Here is a 23934-nt window from a genome sequence, read left to right on the forward strand (position 1 = left end):
CTTTGATGAAACGTTTTTCTCCTGTAAAATAGAGGTAGTGACCTAGATTCTCACCTGTTTCAAAGAATGTGTGAGCAAACACGAGGTACAATACGGGACACTCTTTGATTGCACAATGTGGCTGGGACTATAGGCTCTATAGCGACCTTTTTATTTTCACATATATTTAAGGGTGAATTTCCCCATCAGTGGAGTCTTTTTTTTGAATATGAAGAACAACTGTATATAAAGAATGCATGGATTAAGACATATGAGTGGTCGGGAGTATGGGTTTAGAAAACTAGAATGGAGTAGATAAAAAAAACACCTCCTCACCGTTGACTTTAAGGAACTCCACCACGTTGCTTCCTCCTACCACACCTCATTACTCTCCTTCTACAGTCCAGCCTGCCCACTTCACTCTTCTAGTGCTAATAATAATGATAATGATGGTATTTGTTAAGTGCTTACTATGTGCCAAGCACTGTTCTAGGTGCTAACAAATAAAATGAATGGTGTTTTTTGTTAAGCACTTACTATGCACAAAGCACTGTTCTAAGCGCTGGGGGATACAAGGTGATCAGGTTGTCCCACGTGGGGCTCACAGTTTTAATCCCCAATTTACAGATGATGTAACTGAGGCACAGAGAAGTTAAGTGGCTTGCCCAAAGTCACACAGTTGGCAAGCGGTGGAGCCGGGATTCGAACCCATGAACTCTAACTCCCAAGCCTGGGCTCTTTCCACTGTGCCATGCTGCTAATCTTCTCACTGTGCCTCAGTCACATCATGCCTCTGGCCTGGAATGCCCTCCCTCCTATAATCCAACTGAAAATTACTCTCCCCCAGCTTTAAAGCCTTATTGAAGGCACATTTCTTCCTTGAGGCCTTCCCAGATTAACTCCCCCTTTCCTCTTCTCCCATTCCCTTCTTTGTCTCCCTCACTTGCTCCCTTGGTTCTTCCCCCCATCCCAGCCCTGCATCACTCATGTACATATGTGTAATTCATTTATATTGATGTCTTTCTCCCCAACTGTGGACCGTAAACTCATTAATTAATTGATTAATTAATTAATTAATTAATTCTTTCATTCATTCATTTAATCGTATTTATTGAGCACTTACTGTTCAGAGCACTGTACTAAGTGCTTGGAATCTGCAGTTCAGCGATAAAGAGGAACAATCCCTGCCCACAATGGGCTTACAGTCTAGAAAGGGGAAGACAGACATCAAAATAAGTTAACAGGCATCAATAGCCAGTATAAATAAATAGAATTATATATGTATATATTTATATACATATATACATCAAAGCAAGTAAACAGGCATCAATATAAATGAATAGAATTATAGATATGTACATATATACACAAGTGCTGTAGGGCAGGGAGGTAGAGCAAGGGAGTGAGTCGGGGCGATGGGGATGGGAGGGGGAGCTGAGGAATGGGGGGCTTAATCTGGGAAGGCCTCCTCGAAGAGGTGAGCCTTGAGTAGGGTTTTGAAGGAGGGAAGTGTGATTGGCAGATTTGAAGAAGTTGGGCATTCCAGGCAGAGCAACTGGAAGAGCCTGGAGTAGAACCCAGGTCCTCTGACTCCCAGGCCCGTGCTCTTTCCACTAAGACGCACTGCTTCCTGCATTTCCTTAGCTCATCCCCATCCTCCCTTTTCTTCTTTGCTTTCCTTCCCACTTTTCCCCTCACTTCTGGCCACGTTGCACTATTCTAGAAAATTTCAGGTGGAACATGGTGCCCAGTTGAAGGCAATAGAGAGAACCTTAGATTTCCTTTCCTTTCTGGTTCCCCACAGACAACTTGGAAGCTGCTTCGGGTAATAATAATAATGATTGTGATATTTGTTAAGTGTTAATTGTGTGCTAAATACCGTACTAAGCACTGGGATAGATAGGAGATAACCAGGTTGGACATATTTCCTGTCCCTCATTCATTCATTCAATAGTATTTATTGAGCGCTTACTATGTGCAGAGCACTGTACTAAGCGCTTGGGATGAACAAGTCGGCAACAGATAGAGACGGTCCCTGCCGTTTGACGGGCTTACGGTCTAATCGGGGGAGATGGACAGACAAGAACGATGGCAATAAATAGAGTCGAGGGGAAGAACATCTTGTAAAAACAATGGCAACTAAATAGAATTGAGGCGATGTATAATTCATTAACAAAATAAATAGGGTAACGAAAATATATACAGTTGAGCGGACGAGTACAGTGCTGTGGGGATGGGAAGGGAGAGGTGGAGGAGCAGAGGGAAAAGGGGAAAAAGAGGGTTTAGCTGCGGAGAGGTAAAGGGGGGGTGGCAGAGGGAGTAGAGGGAGAAGAGGAGCTCAGTCTGGGAAGGCCTCTTGGAGGAGGTGAGTTTTAAGTAGGGTTTCGAAGAGGGGAAGAGAATTAGTTTGGCCGAGGTGAGGAGGGAGGGCGTTCCAGGACCGCGGGAGGACGTGACCCGGGGGTCGACGGCGGGATAGGCGAGACCGAGGGACGGTGAGGAGGTGGGCGGCGGAGGAGTGGAGCGTGCGGGGTGGGCGGTAGAAAGAGAGAAGGGAGGAGAGGTAGGAAGGGGCAAGGTGACGTAGAGCCTCGAAGCCTAGAGTGAGGAGTTTTTGTTTGGAGCGGAGGTCGATAGGCAACCACTGGAGTTGTTTAAGAAGGGGAGTGACAGGCCCGGATCGTTTCTGCAGGAAGATGAGCCGGGCAGCGGAGTGAAGAATAGACCGGAGCGGGGCGAGAGAGGAGGAAGGGAGGTCGGAGGGAAGGCCGACACGGTAGTCTAGCCGGGATATAACGAGAGCCCGTAGAGGTAAGGTAACCGTCTGGGTGGAGAGGAAAGGGCGGATCTTGGCGATATTGTAGAGGTGAAACCGGCAGGTCTCGGTAACGGATAGGATGCGTGGGGTGAACGAGAGAGACGAGTCAAGGATGACACCGAGATCGCGGGCCTGAGAGACGGGAAGGACGGTCGTGCCATCCACGGTGATAGAGAAGTCTGGGAGAGGACCGGGTTTGGGAGGGAAGATGAGGAGCTCAGTCTTGCTCATGTTGAGTTTTAGGTGGCAGATGGGGTTCACTGTGCTAAATGGGGGGGAGAACAGGTATCGAATCCTCATTTTACAGATGAGGAACTGAGGCCCAAAAAGGCAAAGTGACTTGCCCAAGGTCATACATTAGGCAAGTAGCAGAGTAAGAATTAAAGCCCAGATTCTCCAATTTCTAAGCAGGTGCTCTTTCCACTGGGCCACACTGTTTCTAACTAGAACATCCTAGGAAATCAATCCTGCAGCTTGGGACTCATCAAATTCTCAAAATAAGGGAGGAGTAGATTCAAAACTTACTTGCCAGCTAATAATTTTTTAAAAGTACTTTGAAAGTCATGGCTGGGATTTTTAAGAGATCTAGAAAAGTAGGGACTCTAAAATTTGGCACAGTATAACATAACACTGTCTCAATCCTTCAAATTGCATGATAATAATAATAACTTATGGATTAAATGTTATTAAAATTTTGGATATTAAGAAAATTAGGGTTAAAAAGTAGTAGAATAGCAATTGTGGTTATTTTTTAAGCGTTTACTATGTGCCAAACCCAATTCCATTCTTGGATTCTAATTTTGCGCTTTAATAAGTCTCTTCCTCCCCCAGATGGGAATTTCTGCGTCCTCTGGGCTGTTATTTTCTAATAATACCTCTCTGATGAAAAGATTAAGCTGTTACTTTCTAGGGGCTATTTGGATAGGAAATTTCACCTTTGATGGTTTTCCTTTGACTAGATCTATGGCCAAGATCCCCTCTCAGGGTCGCACCTGGAGAGTTTCCAGTCCTCTACCAGTCTCGGCTATGGAAGGGACAGTCAAGCAGAGGCCTGTCCATCCTATTCCTAGCTTGGCCAGTGGCTAGCGAGTGGCAGGCCATCTGCTACAAGTCAAAACTCACCCGTGCCGGGGAGCAGAGGCACGGGAGAGAGTCGAGGGTGGAGACCGGAGTTTACGGCACGGAAGGTGGCATTGGTAAGCCACTTCTGTATTTTTACCAAGAAAACTCTATGGATCCACTACCAGAACGATTGCAGATGGAGAGCAGGTTGCCCGTGGTGTGGCTATGTCGGAAACGACTCGACGACATAAGACAAGTGCTATGGCAGAAACATCACTAACAGAACATTACGATTGGATTGTTATACTTTACTGTTGTTTGTATAATGATATATCGTTGCCATATATTGTGATAAATTTATTAGAGATGAGGCATTAATACTGCCAGTTTCTATTTTTTGTCATGCGGACTTGCATAGACTTAATAATGAAAGTGAAATATCTGTTGTGTGCTTACTGTGAGCCTAGCCTTGTACTAAGCCCTGAAGTAGATACAGGGTAATACGGAAAGACACAGTCCCTTTCCCACGTGGGACTCACAGTCTTTTTAGAGGAAAAGAGAACAGCTATGAAATCCCCATTTTATAGGTGAGAAAATTGAGGCACAGAGGAGAAAAGTCACTTGCCTAAAGTCACATAGCAAGTTAGTGGCAGAGCTGGGGAAGCTGGGGAAGCAGCGTGGCTCAGTGGAAAGAGCCTGGGCTTCAGAGTCAGAGGTCATGGGTTCGACTCCCGGCTCTGCCACTTGTCAGCTGTGTGACTGTGGGCAAGTCACTTCACTTCTCTGGGCCTCAGTTACCTCATCTGTAAAATGGGGATTAACTGTGTGCCTCACATGGGACAACCTAATTACCCTGTATCTACCCCAGTGCTTAGAACAGTGCTCTGCACATAGTAAGCGCTTAACAAATACCAACATTATTATTATAAAACCCAGATCCTTTGACTCCCAGACCCATGCTCTTTCCACTTGGCCACACTGTTTCGTATAACATTCCTAAAGATAATACTTTTTAATATTTTCTTCTCAGGAAAAGAAGAAATGTATTAAAATTAGCTTTCATCTCAGTCCAGAGTGCTCTTCTGCTTTAGAAATGTATATCTTAGCAACCTGGATATAAATGATCAGTTATACATTAACATGAGAACTATTAAAGAGAAAATATAGCTTCTTTCTTTAAAAAACACTACCTGTGTATTTCACTAATTTGCTAGTGGATATCACATATCTCCATGATGCTTCTGATTATGAGACCTTGAATTTTGCTTTATGATTTAAAATGGACTTAGACACCTTCTAGTTGGCTGAGTTTTTGAGAGGAGGAATACATCCAACTTTAAAAATGGTGTGGAATATCTCATACTACTCTTCACTATCGACTTTAAAGCGGTCAATCGCCTTGACGCCCTCCTACTTTACCTTGCTACTCTCTTACTATAATTCTGCCCACACACTTCGCTCCTCCATTACTAACCTACTCACTGTACCTCAACCTCATAGAGAAGCAGCGTGGTTCAGTGGAAAGAGCATGGGCTGGGGACTCACAGGTCGTGGGTTCTAATCCCAGCTCCGCCGCTTGTCAGCTGTGTGACTTTGGGCAAGTCACTTCTCTGTCCCTTAGTGACCTCGTCTGGAAAATGGGGATTAAGACTGTGAGCCCCACATGGGACAACCTGATGACCTGGTGTCTACCCCAGTGGTTAGAGCAGTGCTTGGCACATAGTAAACTCTTAACAAATACCATTATTATTATTATTACTCTCCCAAGCACTTAGTACAGTGCTCTGCACACAGTGAGCACTCAATAAATACAACTGACTCACTGACATACTGACTGACTGAATGACTGACATGATAAGTGCAAAATACTGGTTGAGGACATGTTAGTTTTTTTCAGAATGGCTGAATAGAAGAATTGTATACAAAAAGGAAGTTGTTAGCTGGGTTAAATTCAGAGTTTTGGAGATGCATTTATGTGACTGGAAGTGACAATCAATTCCAAGTTGAATGCTGAAGAAATTTGGGAATCAAATTTGGAATGGAATAAATTTCAGCCGATACGAAATTCAGTCCAGGTTTGAAACAGTTTTCTAGATAACTTTAGCCATCTTGAAAATGCATAGAAGCTGGTTAACCATCTTATGGGAAGGAAATGAAATGATTGAGTTTCATCTGGATTTTAGTCTTCAATCACTAAAAATAGAATATATGATGGAAAGTCACATGTAATATGGTGGCATAAGTAATATAATATGCATATACATGATATTATAATGTAATAGCTAAAACAAACCAGTTAAATGTTTATAAATCTTTCAGTTTGAGTTGTCATAGTGAAATGGCTGATTGTATTTATCTTTAAAATTAGTGTTACAATTTGTGCATACATTACCCTATTATATCCCCTGATAAAGCTAATTGTCATTTTAAATAAACTTTCCCTCTAGTATCCTTATATTTCACATTTTTAACTAAAAAATGCTTACACATACTGAGGTAAAGGACCAGGAGAGAAAGTATCATTTGAATAGTCATATAAATTTTACACGGACTCTTGCGAATCAACAGCAGAACTACCTTGTTGCAGAAATGCTTGTTCCAAGGGAAAGGTATTACCTTTAAATATGAAGGTTTTGTGGCATGTCATGCATTTGAGAGTTTTGTTTTTTTTCTGGTCTTGAAATATACAACTAATAGAGATAAGTAGAGTTTTAGCCTCTTATCCCCAAAACAGGCTAATTTGTTCTCATGACACCTGATTTATGCACTATGTGGACTGTACAAGTAAAGCTGGTTTTTTCAGTCATGATTCTCCGTGGACTTGGAATAGGAAGTGAGGTTCAAAAGAAGCTTCAGTGAAAGAAAATTTTGTGCCCACCATTTCTTCCCGAATAAGTATTTTATTGATGGGTTTGGGCTAGCATTCTGTTAGAGAATTTAGGGCGCTTTCTCCCAACAAGCTGAGTCTGCCTGGATAGAATGCAATGAGCTGTTGGGAAAAATTAATTGGGTGCCTCTGTAAGACACCATTAAAGATATGGACCCTGGAACACAAATTTACCTTAACATGGGGCTCATCGAGAACGTAACCCCAGTTTTATAGGAGAACTAAGTGTATACCTAGACAATGACAAAAAATAATGATAATAAAAATGGTATTTATCAATTACATACTATGTGTCAGGGACACCTGTATCTATCCCAGTGCTTAGAATAGTGCTTGACACACTTATTATTAAGGAATGACTAAAAGCAAATTGGGTTGGACACAATTCCTGTCCCAAGTAGGGCTCCAAGTCTTGATCCCCATTTAACAGATGAGGTGACTGAGGCACAGAGAAGTGACTTATTCAAAGTCACACAGCAACAAGGGGCAGAGTTGAGATTAGAACCCATGACCTTCTGACTCCTGGGTATGTCCCTTTTCCACTACTCCATGCTGTTCTCTTGTGGCCGGGGAATGTGTCTACTAACTCTATTATGTTGTATGCTTCCAAGTGCTTAGCTAATGCCCTGAATTCAGGTTGTACTCAATAAACAATGCTTGGCATATAGTAAGCACTTAACAAATACCATCATTATTATTATTGTAAATAACATTGGTCGATTGAAACTGATTTTTTTGAATTTTTTTGAAGCAGCGTGGCTTCTCTAAGTGGAAAGAGCTTCGGTGGAAAGAGCCCAGGCTTGGGAGTTGGAGGTCATGAGTTCTAATCCCAGCTCTGTCACGTCAGCTGTGTGACCTTGGGCAAGTCTTTTAACTTCTCTGGGCCTCAGTTCCCCCATCTGTAAAATAAGGATGAAGACTGTGAGTCCCACGTGGGACAACCTGATCACCTTGTATCCCCCCAGAGCTTAGAACAATGCTTTGCACATAGTAAGCACTTAACAAATGCCATTGTTATTATCATTATTATTATTAATAGTGGTATTTGCTAAGAGTTTACTATTTGTCAATCACTCTACTAAGTGCGGGATCATTGCAAGCATATCGGGTCGAACACAGTGGCTGTCCCACTTGGGGCTCACAGTTGCATCCCTGGAAGGGGATCTGACTTTGGTAAAAAGATAGCTAAGGGTCAGGATTTGCCATTCCTGTCCAGGGATCAAGAAGAGTCGAACAACCTAAACCAGCTCTGTCATTATGAATCACTGATTGCATCTGGCCAGAGATTGTCTGAAGAAAATAATGAATACTCATCCAAACTCTAATTATGTTCCCCATTGTTCTGCGTGATTATTTTGGGCAAGAGAAAGGAAATAGGTCTCACTGTTTCATTTTCGGTAAGCTGTCCCGATAGTTAGAGAAGTCAAGGCCAGCTGCCATAAATTGATTGATTGCCCTCTGAGCAGGTAAACTGTGGGTGGAGTCTTTTTTCCTTCTAAAATGAGGGTAGTGAAATGAAAGTCAGCCTGAAAATAAGTTTTCTCTTGCTCCTTTGCCACACACGATGTGAGGGGGGAGCATAATAACAATAATAATCAGTAGCAGTTGTGGTATTTGTTAAGCACTTACCATGCTACGGAAGGAGGATGGCTCAGTGGAAAGAGCCCGGGCATGGGAGTCAGAGGTCATGGGTTAGAATTCTGGGTCCGCCACTTGGTGACTGTGGGCAAGTCACTTCACTTCTCTGCGCCTCAGTTACCTCATCTGTAAAATGGGGATTAACCGTGCTCCTCAAGTGGGACAACCTGATTACCCTGAATCTCCCCCAGTGCTTAGAACAGTGCTCTGCACATAGTAAGCGTTTAACAAATACCAACATTATTACTATTATTATTATTACATGCCAGGCACCGAACAAACCGTACTTAGAGCCAAGCTAATCAGGTGGAAAACACCTCCTGTCTCACGTGGGGCTCGCAATCTTAATCCCCATTTTACAGATGAGATAACTGAGACACAGAGAAGTAAAATGACTTGCCAATGGTCACACAGAAAATGATTCAATCATTCATTCATTCATATTTATTGAGTGCTTACTGTGTGCAGAGCTCTGTATTAAGTACTTGGGAGAGTACAGTGTAAGAATAGGCAGACACATTTCTTGTCCACAATGAGCTTGCAGTCTAGAGGGGGAGATGAATGTTGGAGCTGGAGTTTGATATCTGTAATTTATTTATTAAATCAGCATTTTATTTATATTAATATCTGAGTACCCCCATTCTAGAGCATAAGATCTTTGTGGGCAGGGAATGTGTCTGTTTATTGTTGAATTGTACTCTCCCAAGCTCTTGTTAGAGTGCTCTGCACACAGTAAACACTCAGTAAATACAATTCAATGAATGAATGAAGAACCTTCTCACTCTCCTGCCCGTGCTCTATCCTAGTGGAAAGAGCACAGACCCTGAAGTCCAGAGCCCTGGGTTCTAATCCCGGTTCTACCACCTGCCTTCTGTGTGATCAGGCAAGTCAGTTCATTTCTCTATGCCTCAGTTTCCTCATCTGTAAAATGGGGATTGAATACCTTTTCTCCCTCTGATTTAGAGTCATTGTAATAGTTATAATAATAATAATAATAATAACGTTGGTATTTGTTAAGGGCTTACTATGTGCAGAGCACTGTTCTAAGCATTGGGGTAGATACAGGGTAATCATGTTGTCCCACGTGAGGCTCACAGACTCAATCCCCATGTTACAGATGAGGTAACTGAGGTACAGAGAAGTTAAGTGATTTGCCCACAGTCACACAGCTGACAAGTGGCAGAGCTGGGATTCAAACCCATGATCTCTGACTCCCAAACCTGGGCTCTTTCCACTGAGCCACGCTGCTTGTAGGAGTGACCAGTCACCCCTCAGCTCCCCGTGGGCCTGAAAGCATTCCAAATTTCCCATTCCTCTAATGCAGATTTTGGGGAATCCTATTCACTACGCCTCAGTTCCCTGCACTCCTCTTCCTCCCACTACTCCATGTTTCAGCTACCATCTCTCCCCAGCTGGCTCCCAAGTCTACCTCTTCAGCCCTCATTACATTTTATCTACCCCATTGCTTAGCAAGTGCTTGGCACCTAGTAAGCACTTAAATATTTTAATTATTGCTATTATTACATAGGTAAGATTCATTCCTAATCTGTGCAAGTCTGCTTGATGAAAAACAAAAATTCTTTAGCAGAATAATCCCTAGTAAATTTCTCATGTCAGTCAATCGTATTTTTTGATAGTTTACTGAATGCAGAGCCCTCGGCGAGTATGATGTGACAGAATTGGTAGGCATGTGCTTCCTGCCTACAATAACTTGCATTCTTTAGAAGGAGACAGACATTAATAGAAATAAATAAATTACAGACATGTACATAAGGGCTGAGGAACTGAGGATGGGGTGAATAAAGCATAGAAATCCAAGCACAAGGGTAACAGAAGGGAGTGGAAGAAGGGGAAATGAGGACTGAGCCAGGGAAGGCCTCTTGGAGATGTGTTTTGAAGAGGGGGAGAGTGTCATATATGAAGAAGGGGAGCATTCCAGGCCAGAGGTGGGATGTGGGCAAGAGCTCGGCGGCGAGAGAGATGAGATCAAAGTACCCGGAGGAGGTTGGAATTAGAGGAGTGAAGTGTGTAGGCTGGGTTGGAGTAGGAAACCAGGAAGGTGGGGTGGGGGGGGAAGGGAGAGAGGGAGAGAGAGAGGGAGAGAGGGAGGGAGAGAGGGAGAGAGAGAGGGGGAGAGAGAGAGGGAGAGACGGAGAGAGGGAGAGAGGGAGGGAGAGAGGGAGAGGGAGAGAGAAGGTTGGGGTGGGAGCAAGGTGAGTGAATACTTGAAAGCCTATGGTAAGGCATTTTTGCTTGATGGACAGGGGAATGTGCAACCACGACCTTGGGGCGTGGACAGCCCTCTACACTGTAAGCTCATTAATAGGCAGGGATTAAGTCTACCAACTCCACTATATCGTACTCTTCCAAGCACTTAGAGCAGTGCTTCTCATACAGAGAGCACTCAGTAAATACATGATTAATTGGGGAAACATGGACTGAAACCCTGGGTGACGGTCACAGCCCAATGTGTCCAGAAGCCACCATCTTGGGGTGGGGAAGTCTTGTTATTAGAATCCAAGGACAGGACTGGCTGGGAGAAGGGAGTCTGAAGTGTTATAGGTCGATCAGGCCCAAGGGCAAACATCAAGACTATTTGGACAGACGTTGGCGGGACTATCGGGGAGGAGTGTTCCAGATACATTCCAGTAGTCGGAAACTGGGGTGAAAATGGAAATTTCTAGTCAAAACCAGCCATTAAAAATATTCTTGCTTCACCCCACTTGGATCATTCTCAGAACCAGAAGACAGACTTGACCCTGCCTCCTCTTTCTTGAGAGCACCTGTAATGGGGAATAGCACAGCGTAGTGGATCGAGCACCGGCCTGGGAGTGAGAGGGTCATGAGTTCTAATCCCGGCTCTGCCACTTGTCTGCTGTGTGACCTTGGACAAGTCACTTCACTTCTCTGGGCCTCAGCTACTTCATCTGTAAAATGGGGATTGAGGCCGTGAGTCCCACGTAGGACAGGGACTGTGTCTAACCTGATTTGGTCATATCGACCCCAGCGCTTAGTACAGTGCCTGGCACATTGTAAGTGCTTAACGAATGTTACTATTATTATTTTTCAATCTGTCTTCTCTTGGCCAACATTTTCTGAGGAATATGTCACTTACATCCTGAAAAAAAAAAATCTACCCTAAAACCCAGGACTGGTTGTAGCCCCTGAGTCTGTTCACCTACGTTCAGGCCAATGGCCTGTAGTTATTAACCATGAGAATACTGTCTCTCTGCAAATAGTTTCAGTTAGGCAACAGAATATCTTTTTGACGGAACTGCAAGAGCTTACATCTGCTCTCTCGAATAGTTATATTAAACAGCCAATTGAGAGGCCAGATAAGGTTTCCGTGTGGACATGTCATAAATCATCTCCATTTTATTAGAGAAACATTAAGGGTTGTAACAAGGTAAAACGTTCAGGAGGCCCAGCTGTTCGTTCCAGCCTTAAATAAATACTGGTAGAAAATTAGGTGGGCGAAACGGCATCTTGGCAAAATAAAATGCCTTGGAATGTTGGAAGGTGAACCGTTGGCTCCGGTTGAACAAACAATCCCACAGTTTTGTGAGCCGAGTCCAGGCGGTGTCAGGGCTTCAACCGAAACAAAAGTCGGAAATTGCCAAGTGCCCCAAATGGCCACATTCTAGTCAATCATGTTTATTGAGCACATCCTGGGAGCAGAACACAGCACCAAACACTTGAGAGACGGCCGTGTAACAATATAACAGACACATGCTCTTCCCACAACAAGTTTACAGTTTGGAGAGGAACTTACAGTCTACATTGAGAGGGAGAAACCCAATACTACTAATAGTAATGATAATAATAGGAATAATGGTGTGTGTTAAGAGCATACTATATGCTATGCATTGTAGTGAATCCAATCAGACCAGATCCAGTTACTGCCCTAAGTGGACTTCTAGACTGTGAGCCAGTTGTAATAATGTTGGTATTTGTTAAGCGCTTACCTTGTGCAGAGCACTGTTCTAAGCGCTGGGGGGATACAAGGTGATCAGGCTGTCCCTCATGGGGCTCACAGTCTTCATCCCCATTTTACAGATGGGGTAACTGAGGCCCAGGGAAGTGAAGTGACTTGCCCACAGTCAAACAGCTGACAAGTGGCAGAGCTGGGATTCGAACTCATGACCTCTGACTCCAAAGCCCGTGCTCTTTCCACGGAGCCATGCTGCTTCTCTAGTTGTGATTATGTTGTCTTGTTTTTGTCTGTCTGTCTCCCCCGATTAGACTGTAAGCCCGCCAATGGGCAGGGATTGTCTCTATCTGTTGCCAAATTGTACATTCCAAGCGCCTAGTACAGTGCTCTGCACATAGTAAGCGCTCAGTGAATACTATTGAATGAATCAATTGTCTCTATCTGTTGCTGAATTGTACTTTCCAAGTGCTTAACACAGGTCTCTGCACATAGTAAACACTCGATAAATACGATTGAATGCATGAATGAGCTCCCAGTCTAAGAGGTAGGGGAAACAATCAATAGATCAATCATTAGCGTTTATTGAGGAATTATTATGTGCGGAGCACTGTACTAAATGCTTGGGAGAGTACAATACAAGAGAATCAGGAGTCCCGTTTCCTGCCCATAGCCAACTTTCAGTCAAGAAGGAGAGACAGACATTGATATAAATAAATAACTTGGGAAACATAGTATATCACTCTCTGTCAATCAATCAGTTGCTCCAACACTGATATTCATTAAGTGCTCACTGTGTTCCGAGTACGGTACTGGACTTTGGGAGAAAACAATAGGGTTAGCAGAGAACAGTCACTGTCTACGCGGTATCACTCCTTCTGAACACTACTACAAGCACTGCGCTCTTCTCTAATTTAGGGTCTTCAAACACATTTATAAATTCATCCTTTCTTATGGCATTTGTTAAGCACTTACTTTGTGTCAACCACTCTTCTAGGGTCTGGAGTAGACACAAGTTAAGTCAGACACGGTCACTACCCTGCTTGGGGATTCCAGTCTAACTAGGAGGGAGAAAAGATATTTAATCCCCATTTTACAGTAGAGGAAACTGAAGCACAGAGAAGTTGGGACTCATCCAAGGTCACACAACAAGCGATTGTGAGAGCTGGGATTAGAACCCAGGCCCTTTGACTCCCAGGCTTGTACTCTATCCACTATGTCACACTACTTCCCTGCTCTGTTGTCTTGAAAATTGATATGACTTTGTAATTTCAAGATTTTGGCTGGCGATGTAGAAAGCTTGGTTATGGTTCTTCATAATAATAAGAATGATAATAGTAATTGTGGTCTATAATAATGATAATAATAATAGTACTTGTTAAGTTACACTGTTACAGTGTCAGGCACTTTAGTAATTAATAATTATGGTATTTGTAAAGTGATTATTATGTGCCAGGCACTGTACTAAGCAATGGGGTGGATATAAGCAAATCGGGTTGGACACGGTCCCTATCCCACATGGGGCTCACAGTTTCAAGCCCCATTTTGAAGGGAAGCAGTGTGGTCTAGTGAATAGAGTATGCGCCTTGGAATCAGAAGCAGTGTGGCTCAGTGGAAAGAGCCCGGGCTTGGGAGTCAGAGGTCAGGGGTTTGAATCCCAACTCTGCCACTTGTCAGCTGTGTGACTGTGGGCAAGTCACTTCACTTCTCTGTGCCTCAGTTCCCTCATCTGTAAAATGGAGATTAAGACTGTGAGCCTTACGTGGGACAACCTGGTCTGATTAACCCGTATCTCCCCTAGCGCTTAGAACAGTGCTCTGCACATAGTAAGTGCTTAATGAATACCAACATTATTATTATTATTCTAATCGTGGCTCTGTCACTTGTCTGCTGTGTGGCTTTGGGCAAGTCACTTCACTTCTCTGAGCCTCATTTCCCTCATCTGTCAAATGGGGAGCGAGACTGTGAGCCCCACGTGGGACTGGGACTATGTCCAACCTGATCTGCTTGTATCCACCCAAGCACTTAGTGCAGTGTCTGGCACGGAGTTAAGCACTTAACAAATACTATTATTCATTATTATTTTTATTTATTTTACAGATGAGGTAACTGAGGCACAGAGATGTAAAGTGATTTGCCCAAGGTCAGACAGCAGACAAATGGAGGAGCCTGAAATAGAATCCAGTTCCTCCGTTAGGTCTTAGTTGCTGTCTTATTAACAATGGGATTTTTTTGGTTACTTTAGTCAAAATGGTTGGTGGCACCATGGATTTGTCTTGGTGGGTGGCACCTGGGTGGTATTTGCAGTTATGTGCCTCGGAGATTCACACTGAGGTACTTTAATAAGCTAAGGTCGAACAGTTTTCAAATAAATTTAGGCAGATTCCAAAGGAGTTATCAAAGACACCTTAAAAAAATTTGGGAATGACTGCCATGTGTAGCTTCTTCAAAATAAGACATATTTATGGAAAGAACTTAGAACACGTTTTAACCGTAACATATTCGTTTCGGTTAAAAGTGGAATTTTTTTTAAAAAAGAAAGCAAACAATATCAATTTATATTGTTTACATTTGAGCTTAGTGTTTCATATTTTCCAAAGCTTGTCTGTTTCACGGCTGGAGATTTTTGACATTCTGTTTTATAACATTTACAAGGACACTGTGACTGTTGATGAGTGCTTGTGTTTGTTTGTGTGCGGGCGAGGGGGTGCTCACATGTGGGAGAATACGGCTCCTGCAACTAAAAAGGTTAAGAAATGGAAGGGAGGCTTTATTTCGCTCCAACATGGCTTGAGAACCTTTTGGGATTTTATAGTATAGATGATGCCTGAACCAAGGTAAGGACTTGTGATCCTACCCCTGCTGTTTCAGTGGTCAGTCCAGCCCCCCAACTTTTGCTAAACCTAGGTTGGCAGCTTAATAACAATATCTGAGGTATGCATTAAGCACTTACAATGTGCCAGACACTGTAATAATAATGATATTAATGATTATGGTATTTGTGAAGGGTTTACTATGTGCCAAGCACTGTTCTAAGCACTGGGATAAATACAAGGTAATCAAGTTGTTCCATGTGGGGCTCACAGTCTTAATCCCCATTTACAGATGAGATAACTGAGGCATAGAGAAGTTAAGAGGCTTGCCCAAGATCACACAGAAGACAAGTGACGGAGTCGGGATTAGAACCCTTGTCCTTTGACCCCCCCCAAGCCCGTGCTCTTTCCACTAAACCACATTGCTTATTCTGTCTTACGCTTCCTTAGATAGAAGATAATCGGGTTGGATTGCACATTCCAAGTGCTTAGTACAGTGCTCTGCACATAGTAGGCACTCAATAAATACATTTGAATGAATTACTCAGACTGTGTCCCACATGAGGAGGTCACAGTCGCAGTAGGATGGGCAACAGGCATTTTTGATTCTTTATTTTACCAAGTTGGAAACTTGAGGCTCAGAGAAGCTAAGTGACTTGTCCAAAGTCACAGCAGGAAAGCGGCAGAGCCAGGATTAGAACCCAGGTCCTCTGAGACCCGGGCCCATGCTCTTTCCACTAGACCACGCCGCTTCTCAGTGGTCCAGGACCACTGGATAGATCGGCTTCTAGAGTGGCGCCTGATGACAACTTTTCCCAAAGCTTTCCCATCTTATGCATCCCTCATTCATACATTTCATTCAGTCATGTTTATTGAGCCTTTACTGTGTGCAGAACACTGTACTAAGCACTTGGAAAGTACAATACAGCAATAAAGAGAGGCAATCCCTGCCCACACCAGTATTACAGTCTAGGGGGGTGAGGGAGAAAGAACATCAAAACAAGTAAACAGTAAATAAGTAGAATTATAGATCCATACATATATACATTAGTGCTATGGGGCAGGGAGTGGAAGGCTCAACTCCCTTGTTCCATGGTGAATCCCCTCTGTCCACCCATGGCTGGGCAGCAGGCCCAAACCTGTCAGGGGACCTGGGTTCCAATCCCAGCTCTCTTTGACCTTGGGCAAATCACTTCACTTCTATGTGCCTCTGTTTTCTCATCAGTGAAATGAGGATGAAAGTCTGTGAGCCCCATGTGAGACAGGGAAGGTATCCAACTTGAATAGGCTTGTATTCAGTCCTTCATTCAGATGTATTTGTTGAGCGCTTTATGTGTGGAGACCACTGTACTAAATGTTTGGAAAAGTACAGTATAACAATAAACAGTGACATTCCCTTCCCACAAGAAGTTCACAGTCTACATCGGGGGGGACGGACATCAATACATATAAATAAAATGACAGATATGTACATAAGTGTTTTGGGGCTGAGAGGGGGGAAGAGCAAAGGGATAAATGAAATTACAGTTATGTACATATATGCTTTGGGGCTGGGAAGAAGAAAGAGCAAAGGGAGTAAGTCAGGGCGACTTGGAAGGGAGTGGGAGATGAGGAAGCATGGGGCTTAGTTTAGGTAGCCTCTTGGAGGAGATCTACCCTAGCACTTAGTACAGTGCCTGGCACATAGTAAGTGCTTAACAAATGCCATTTAAAAAAAAAAACACACAAAAGTGTTCTCAATTCCTTCCAATCGCCACTTTTTGCCACAATATCATTTCCCCAGCCCGCAGCCCCTGAATCTGAGACTGGAGCAGAGGGACAAAACTGTTTTGCCAAGTAGAAGGTGGGGAGCAAAGCAGTAAAACTTTCTCCTTTCTTCCCTCCCTCCCTTCACTTCCATTTTCCCCTCCTCCAATAATGATACTAGTACTACTACTAATAATAATCAAGATGATAATTGTAGTGAATATTAAGTGCTCACTTTAGGCTAAGTACTAAGCACCGGGGTTAGACCAGATTGGACACAATACCTCTACCACGTGGGACTAAGTACAGTCTAAGTAGGAGGGAGAACAGGTACTGAATCCCCAGTTCACAGTGGAGAAAAGGGAAATACAGAAAAGTTAAGTGTCTTGCCCCAGGTTGTGGCAGAAGCAGGATTAGAACTCAGATTCTCTATCAGACCTGGGCTCCTTCCACTGGGCCATGCTGTTTCCCCAGACTCCCCCGCAACTGTGGAAGTTTCCTCCACAATTTACTCCCAGATCATTCCCCTGTGGTAGACTGTAAGCTTTGGGAAGTCAGGAATCATTTCTATTGAGTCTACCAAGCACTGAGTGTGGTTCTCTGCACAGAGTAGATACTCAAAAACCAATCTGGATCCATTGATTGACTAGGGAAGATTCCCACTCACTATGCTATAGTTTTGAAAATGAACCAAGCCTTTAGAACTAGACATTTTTATCTAGATCATAAAGAGAAGGAATGATCATCTTTGGGAAAAGAGTAAATGCCAAAAGATAATTTTAGGATTTCATAATTAAAAAATATGTACAGTGCTCTGGGTTTTTCCATCACTTTATTGAGTTTTTCCAAACTTGAGAATGAGATAGGTTTAAAGATTTGCAAAGGACCATATAAAAATAGTAAAAAATGAACCAGCACAAATATCTCAAATAATGAAAAATATAAGCTCTCTTTTTCCCAGGGATGATCAGAACAATTTATAAAAGAAACAAAGATAATCAACAGCTAATTAAGCCCTACTGAGTCCTAGGTACGGTTGTTCAGTGTAAATGCCTCGTGTTGTTTACAATTCATACGAAAAGCAGAACGGCTAAGCGGATAGAGCAAGGGCCTGGGAAGCTGAAGGACCTGGTTTCTAATTCTGACTCATCCACATATCTGTTGTGTGGATTCTAATCCTGGCTCTGCCACTTGTCAGCTGTGTGGCTTTGGGCAAGCCACTTAACTTCTCTGTGCCTCAGTTACCTCATCTGTAAAATGGGGAGGAAGACTCTGAGCCCCAAGTGGGACAATCTGATGACCTTGCATCTATCCCAGCGTTTAGAACAGTGCTCGGCACATAGTAAGCGCTTAACAAATTACCATCGTTACTACAGTGCCTGGCACATAGTAAGCACTTAAGTACTACAATTATTATTATTCCTACTCCTCAGACGTTTAGTGGATCACTCAAATTGGCTGCTGCTTCATGAGCCAACAGAAAGAGAGAAAATGACAGACTGACTCGGCAACTACCCCTCTAGCTCACACCTCTCTCCTGCTATTGGATATCCTATATTAATTTTGATATTTCCTATGCGCTTACAGGGTGTCAAGTACTGTTCCAAGCACGGGGGTAGATACAGATCATCAGGTTTGACTCAGTCCCTGTCCCTCATGGGCCTCAGAGTCTATGTGGAGTGGCTCAGTGGAAAGATCTCGGGCTTAGGAGTTTGTTAAGCCTTTTTGTTAAGGTCTTTACCCATCTTGCTGCTGGTCTGCCTCTTCCACGTTTTCTCTGGACTTTTCCTAGCATTAGGATCTCCTCCAGAGAATTAGTCCTCTGATTATGTGTCCACAATATGCTAATCTAAATCAAGTCCTCTTACGTCTCGGGCATCTTCATTTGGATGGAATCTTAATCCCCATTTTACAGAAAGGGAACTGAGGCACAGAGAAGAGAAATGATTTGCCCAAGGTCACACATCAGACAAGTTGTGGAGCCAGCCCTAAAATTCAGGTCCTTCTGACTCTCAGACTCATGCTCTGTCCACTAGGCTGTGTTGCTACATGTTAGTATTATTTAGACATTCATTGCTCATCTTAGAAAAGATATACTACAAGTGACCCATCTTATTCCTCATAAGCTCCTCTCTAGACTGTAAGCTTGTTATGGGCAGGAAACGTGTCTGCTAATTCTGTTGTATCATACTCTCCCGAGAGCTTAGCACAGTGCTCTGCACAGAGTAAGTGCTCAATAAATGCCACTGACTGAGTGATTAGAGGCTCATCTAATGATGAGGAGGATGACATCTGGTGAGTTTCAATCTGTGTTACTCTACTTGGTAGAAAACTTGAACTCTGTATTGATGTGTTGTTCATTCATTCAGTCATACTTACTGAGCACTTACTGTGTGCAGAGCACTGTACTAAGCACTTGAGAGAGTTTATTATTATTATTATTAAGTGCCATCGAGTCATTTTTGATACATAGCGACTCCATGGATATACTTTCTCCAGAACGTCCTGTCCTCTGCCATAATCTGTAACCTTTCTAATGGTTCTTCCATTGTCATTATTATATTCTCTATCCATCTAGCTGCTGGTCTGCCTCTTCCACATTTTCTCTGGACTTTTCCTAACATTAATATCTTCTCCAGAGCATTAGTCCTCCAGCTTATGTGCCCGAAATATGCTAATCTAAATCGAGTCATTTAGCCTTCCACAAACCTCTTTGCTTTAATTTGTTCCAAAATCCATTTGGTTTGTTTTTTTTGGCAGTCCATGGTGTTCGCAAAACTCCCACATTTCCAAAGAATCGATGTTCTTTTTATCCTGTGTTTTCACTGTGCAGCTTTCAGATCCATACCCTGTCACTGGAAACATCATAGAGTTGATAAATGGACAGATTCTTTGCCCACAATGATCTTACAGTCTAGATGAGAAGCCTTTGGGAAGCAGCATAGTATAGAGGATAGAGCACAGGGCTGGGAGTCAGAAAGTCATGGGTTCTAATTCCAGCCCAGCCACTTGTCTGCTGTATGACCTTGAGCAAATCACTTCACTTCTCTTTTTCCTCAGTTACCTCATCTGTAAAATGGGGATTAAGACCGTGAGCCCCGGGACAGGGGCTATGTCCAACCAGATCTGCTTGTACCCACCCCAGCACATAGTACAGTGCCTGGCACATAGTAAGCACTTAACAAACACCATAATCATTATTATTATAAAGGGAGGCAGACAATATTAATAACTCACCCTTTCAAACGTGGCCACTCATAAGGATAAGCTATGTATAATATCGTCTTCTGCACTGTAAGGCAAGTTCTCTAGATAAATGCCACACATTCAGTGATCATTGCCAGTTTTTACAACTGAATACTGGAAACTGGAAACTGAATTACTGAGAGAAAAAGAAAAGCAGCTTTTATCCTAGCAGTGTTTTCTTTAAAAAGTGGTCTGTAGGCAGAGATGAGGATCAACCTGTAGAAGTAACTCCACATAATTCAGTTTAAAATCAGGGCAGGAAGAACCTAGAATGAATTAGCATATCTTTTAGAGTAATGTTCCCCTATGTGCACATTATTCAACTTGATTCCAACTCAGATTTTCTTCCCGAAAGGTTGTTAAAGTCATGTAGACAAGTCAAGACTTTTGCAGCTCCCTCTGACTGGAACCTCTGATATTTACTCTGGAAACAGTAATGCACGCTAGTAATTCTGGCTAGAGTAAATCCCAGCTAAATCCTCTGTATTTTTTCATCTTTTTTCACCGAGAATTCTGGAGGCTATTTCCAAGCCAAAGAATCCTCTGGGGTGTTGAAGGGGAAGACATTTACAGAGAAATCATTAGAGGACACAGGGGCATTTTGACCATGAAAAAGGTTAATTGTTTAAGCAAGTGTGATTCGCACAGGAGGGCTTTAAATTAAAAATTGCCTTCTGGTCTAGGGGTGAGTCAAGCCTTTTTTTCCAGAGTGCGGTTTTATTCCAAAGACCCCCATTAATGCACGTTGCTGATATTTAATACATATGCAGTGAATATTATTATCATATTTTTGAGCATAATACATTGCTTGATCTCATAGTTTAAAACCAAGACAGGCTTGACTACTCCTTTAAGTGACTAAATTGCCTCTGCTGGTTGAGTGAGAAGAATAATTAGAAACAGAACAGGAAGGCTTTAAATCTCTCGATAGAGAGTGTCACAGTGCTGGTTCTTTTTCGCCCCTTCAGGAGAGTCAGGTGTAGATAAAGAGATGACACATGGAATACATTAGGGGGTTGCAAGGAATTGTGAAACGTTAAATACACGGGAGCTATACTTCGAACAGTAGAAACACATTTTCATAATTTCTTAAGGAATCCTCTCGTCTCCTGCAGTAACTGAAACATGGTATTTTAAGGAGACTAAGTCAATATATTTTATGTTTCCTTTAGCTACAGAGCTGCAGGAGATAATTAGAAAGATGTAATAAAATATATGCAAAACGAGCTATCATTTCTAGGGGCAGTCGTTCTTCAAAGCTGGTTTAACTTCAAAATGAAAAATCAGTTTAAAACTTGAAGAATTTCATTTCTTACATTGCCAAAAATATGGATTAGTTAAATGCCAGAGTTTGCATTTTATAGCGATGCTCTTAAAAGCGTTCAAATGAGTTATGAGCAAAGGATGAAATGGCCATATGCAAAAGAAACTTTGGGATTAAACACTTTTCACATGTAAATCACTGAATTACATGAATGCCTTTTCCATGGCAGCTATGGAGGTTCTGAAGGGGCAGGGAACGTGACAAGAAGAAACACGTCTCTGGGCCTGAAGAAACTTGGGATCGCCTTGCGGGGAGGAGGCTAGAAAAGCAGCATAGCCTAATGGCCAAGACTCAGGAGACCGAAGTTCTTATCTCAGCTCTGCTGTTTACCACCTGTATGACTTAGTCAAATCACTTAACTTCTCTGTGCCTCAGTTCCCTCATCTGCAAAATGGAAATTCACTGCTTGTTCTCCTTCCTAGTTTACCTAGGAGCCCCATGTGGGACTCGATTACCTTGTTCTGACCCCAGCGCCCCATACTGTGCTTGTCACAAAATATGTGCTTAACAAATAACCTAATAATTATCATTATTATTATTATTATGCTCTATGCCTCAGTTTCCTCATCTGTAAGTTTCTTAAATTTCTGGGTGTCCTTCTTTGACTGTATTGAATGACTTCAGGTGGTGTTAGAGGAGCAAAATGTGTAAGTTGAGTTGTAGTAAGAGTGGAGCGAGGTTAATAGGACTGGGAGAGAGAGAATTGAGTGCTATAAAGCAAGTCTACTTGACTAGAAGATGCATGGAGAACCATTGAAGGTTTTTGAGGAATGGGGGACACACACACAGGATGTCTACCATCTTGCAATTAGCTAGAATTATCTGATTCCAAACAGTAAAAGGCAAGTTAAGGGCAGAAATCTCCTGGAAGATATTTTTCCCTTTATTTTGCCTTTTCCTCTTCAGAATCAGCTCTGGCTTACTTTAAGTACTTCAAATTTGTCATTTAGAGGAAATGTGCATAAGGTTCATTGCATCATAATGGTCACCTCAACTCACTAGGCCCTGAAAATCATTTCAAGAATTCTCCTCAAGCTGACCACAAAGAATCCTGGGTGCTACAGAGCCTACAGAAACACAGAGTTGAGCTTCGGATCTTACTGTAGGTGGCAAACCCCAAACTGAATTCTTAGACCGCAAGTCACGTGTGGGACAGTGACTGCTTCTGATCTTAGAGTATTACGGTTACCGCAGTTCTTAGCAAAATGCTTGGCATCTAGTGAATACGTACTAAATACTCTCATTCTTATTGTTATTGGGAATTGTTGCCAGTCTAGTGAGAGGAAGGAAGAAGATGAAATCCTTGCTTGCATTGATCGGTAGTCAGTTCACCATATTTATTGAGCAATTACCATATGCAGAGCTCTGTACTATGTGCTTGGGAGAGAACAATATAGCAGATGCATTCCCTGCCCACAGCAAGCCTATAGTCAAGAGGTTAGGCCAAATCACTCATGTCATACTGATGTCAATCTTCTCTTTTTTTAGTCTCTCTGTTATAGGGGAGAGGCCCTGCCTGAGCAAATCAGATATGTGCCCCATTTGATCCAGCCTCAGGTCACATGAGTCCATAGATCTCCAGGATCTGTCTGGGAATCCCTCTGTAAAGACACAGTGCCCACATTGAGCCCCAGGACTGGCCCCTTGACCCAATTTCATGGGGTTTCCCATCCATCCTACACTCGTGTCATCTCCTCCAACACAGCCTGTTTAGAGGGATCATCCTGGAGCTGAGCTTCAGGGCAGCTGGAGAAAAAGGATGAGGAGGGTTGTAAGATTATGATTTATTGAGCATCCACTTAGTATAACCCTCTGCATTACATTCTTAAGGCATTCAAAGCAAAGAAATGAAAAAATCACTGTCCATGAGGAGCTTACATTCTATTATGGGAGACAGACATAATACTTAGAAGTAGAGTACTCAGGATAAAATGAAAGAACATACAAAAGCACTGAAGAGGTGCCACTTTTAGATTAATGAAAGGACTGATGCCGGACATTTCATCGCAGTTTTTCAGTGTCCAGAACTCCTCTCTAGAAGAGCATACAAAAAAATAATAATTGTGACATATGTTAAGTGTTTTCTATGGGCCAAGTACTATGTTAAGCACTGAGGTAGATACAGGGTAATCAGATTGGGCACAGTCCCTGTCTGACACATGGATCAGGCCCTACAGAAGAGGGAGAACAGGTATTTGATACCCATTTTACAGATGAGGAAACTGAAGCACAGAAAATCAATCAGTTAACTGTATTTATCAAGCAGAACATTGTGGTAGGTGCTTGGGAGAGTACAATATAATGACGTTGGTAGATGTGTTCTCTGCCCACGATGAGCTTACAGTCTAGAGAGAAAGATAGGTATTAATATAAGTAAGTAAATTTCAGATATGTACTTAAGCACCTGAAGGCTGAAGGAAAAGTGAATAAAGGGTTCAAGCCCAAGTGCAAGGGTGACACAGAAGGGAGTGGGAGAAGAGGAAATGAGGGCTT

General features: G+C 42.7%; 1 non-coding gene across 1 annotated transcript; it reads left to right on the plus strand.

The window, feature by feature from the left end:
- The first annotated feature begins 3771 nt into the window (after window positions 1-3771).
- Window positions 3772-3909, plus strand: LOC114811908. Its single transcript, XR_003759603.1, has one exon. It is a non-coding gene; the product is annotated as a small nucleolar RNA SNORA7 (small nucleolar RNA).
- Window positions 3910-23934: the final 20025 nt, after the last annotated feature.

Source organism: Ornithorhynchus anatinus, chromosome 4 (genome assembly GCF_004115215.2).
Source record: "Ornithorhynchus anatinus isolate Pmale09 chromosome 4, mOrnAna1.pri.v4, whole genome shotgun sequence".
In the NCBI taxonomy this organism is placed as follows: Eukaryota; Metazoa; Chordata; class Mammalia; order Monotremata; family Ornithorhynchidae; genus Ornithorhynchus; species Ornithorhynchus anatinus.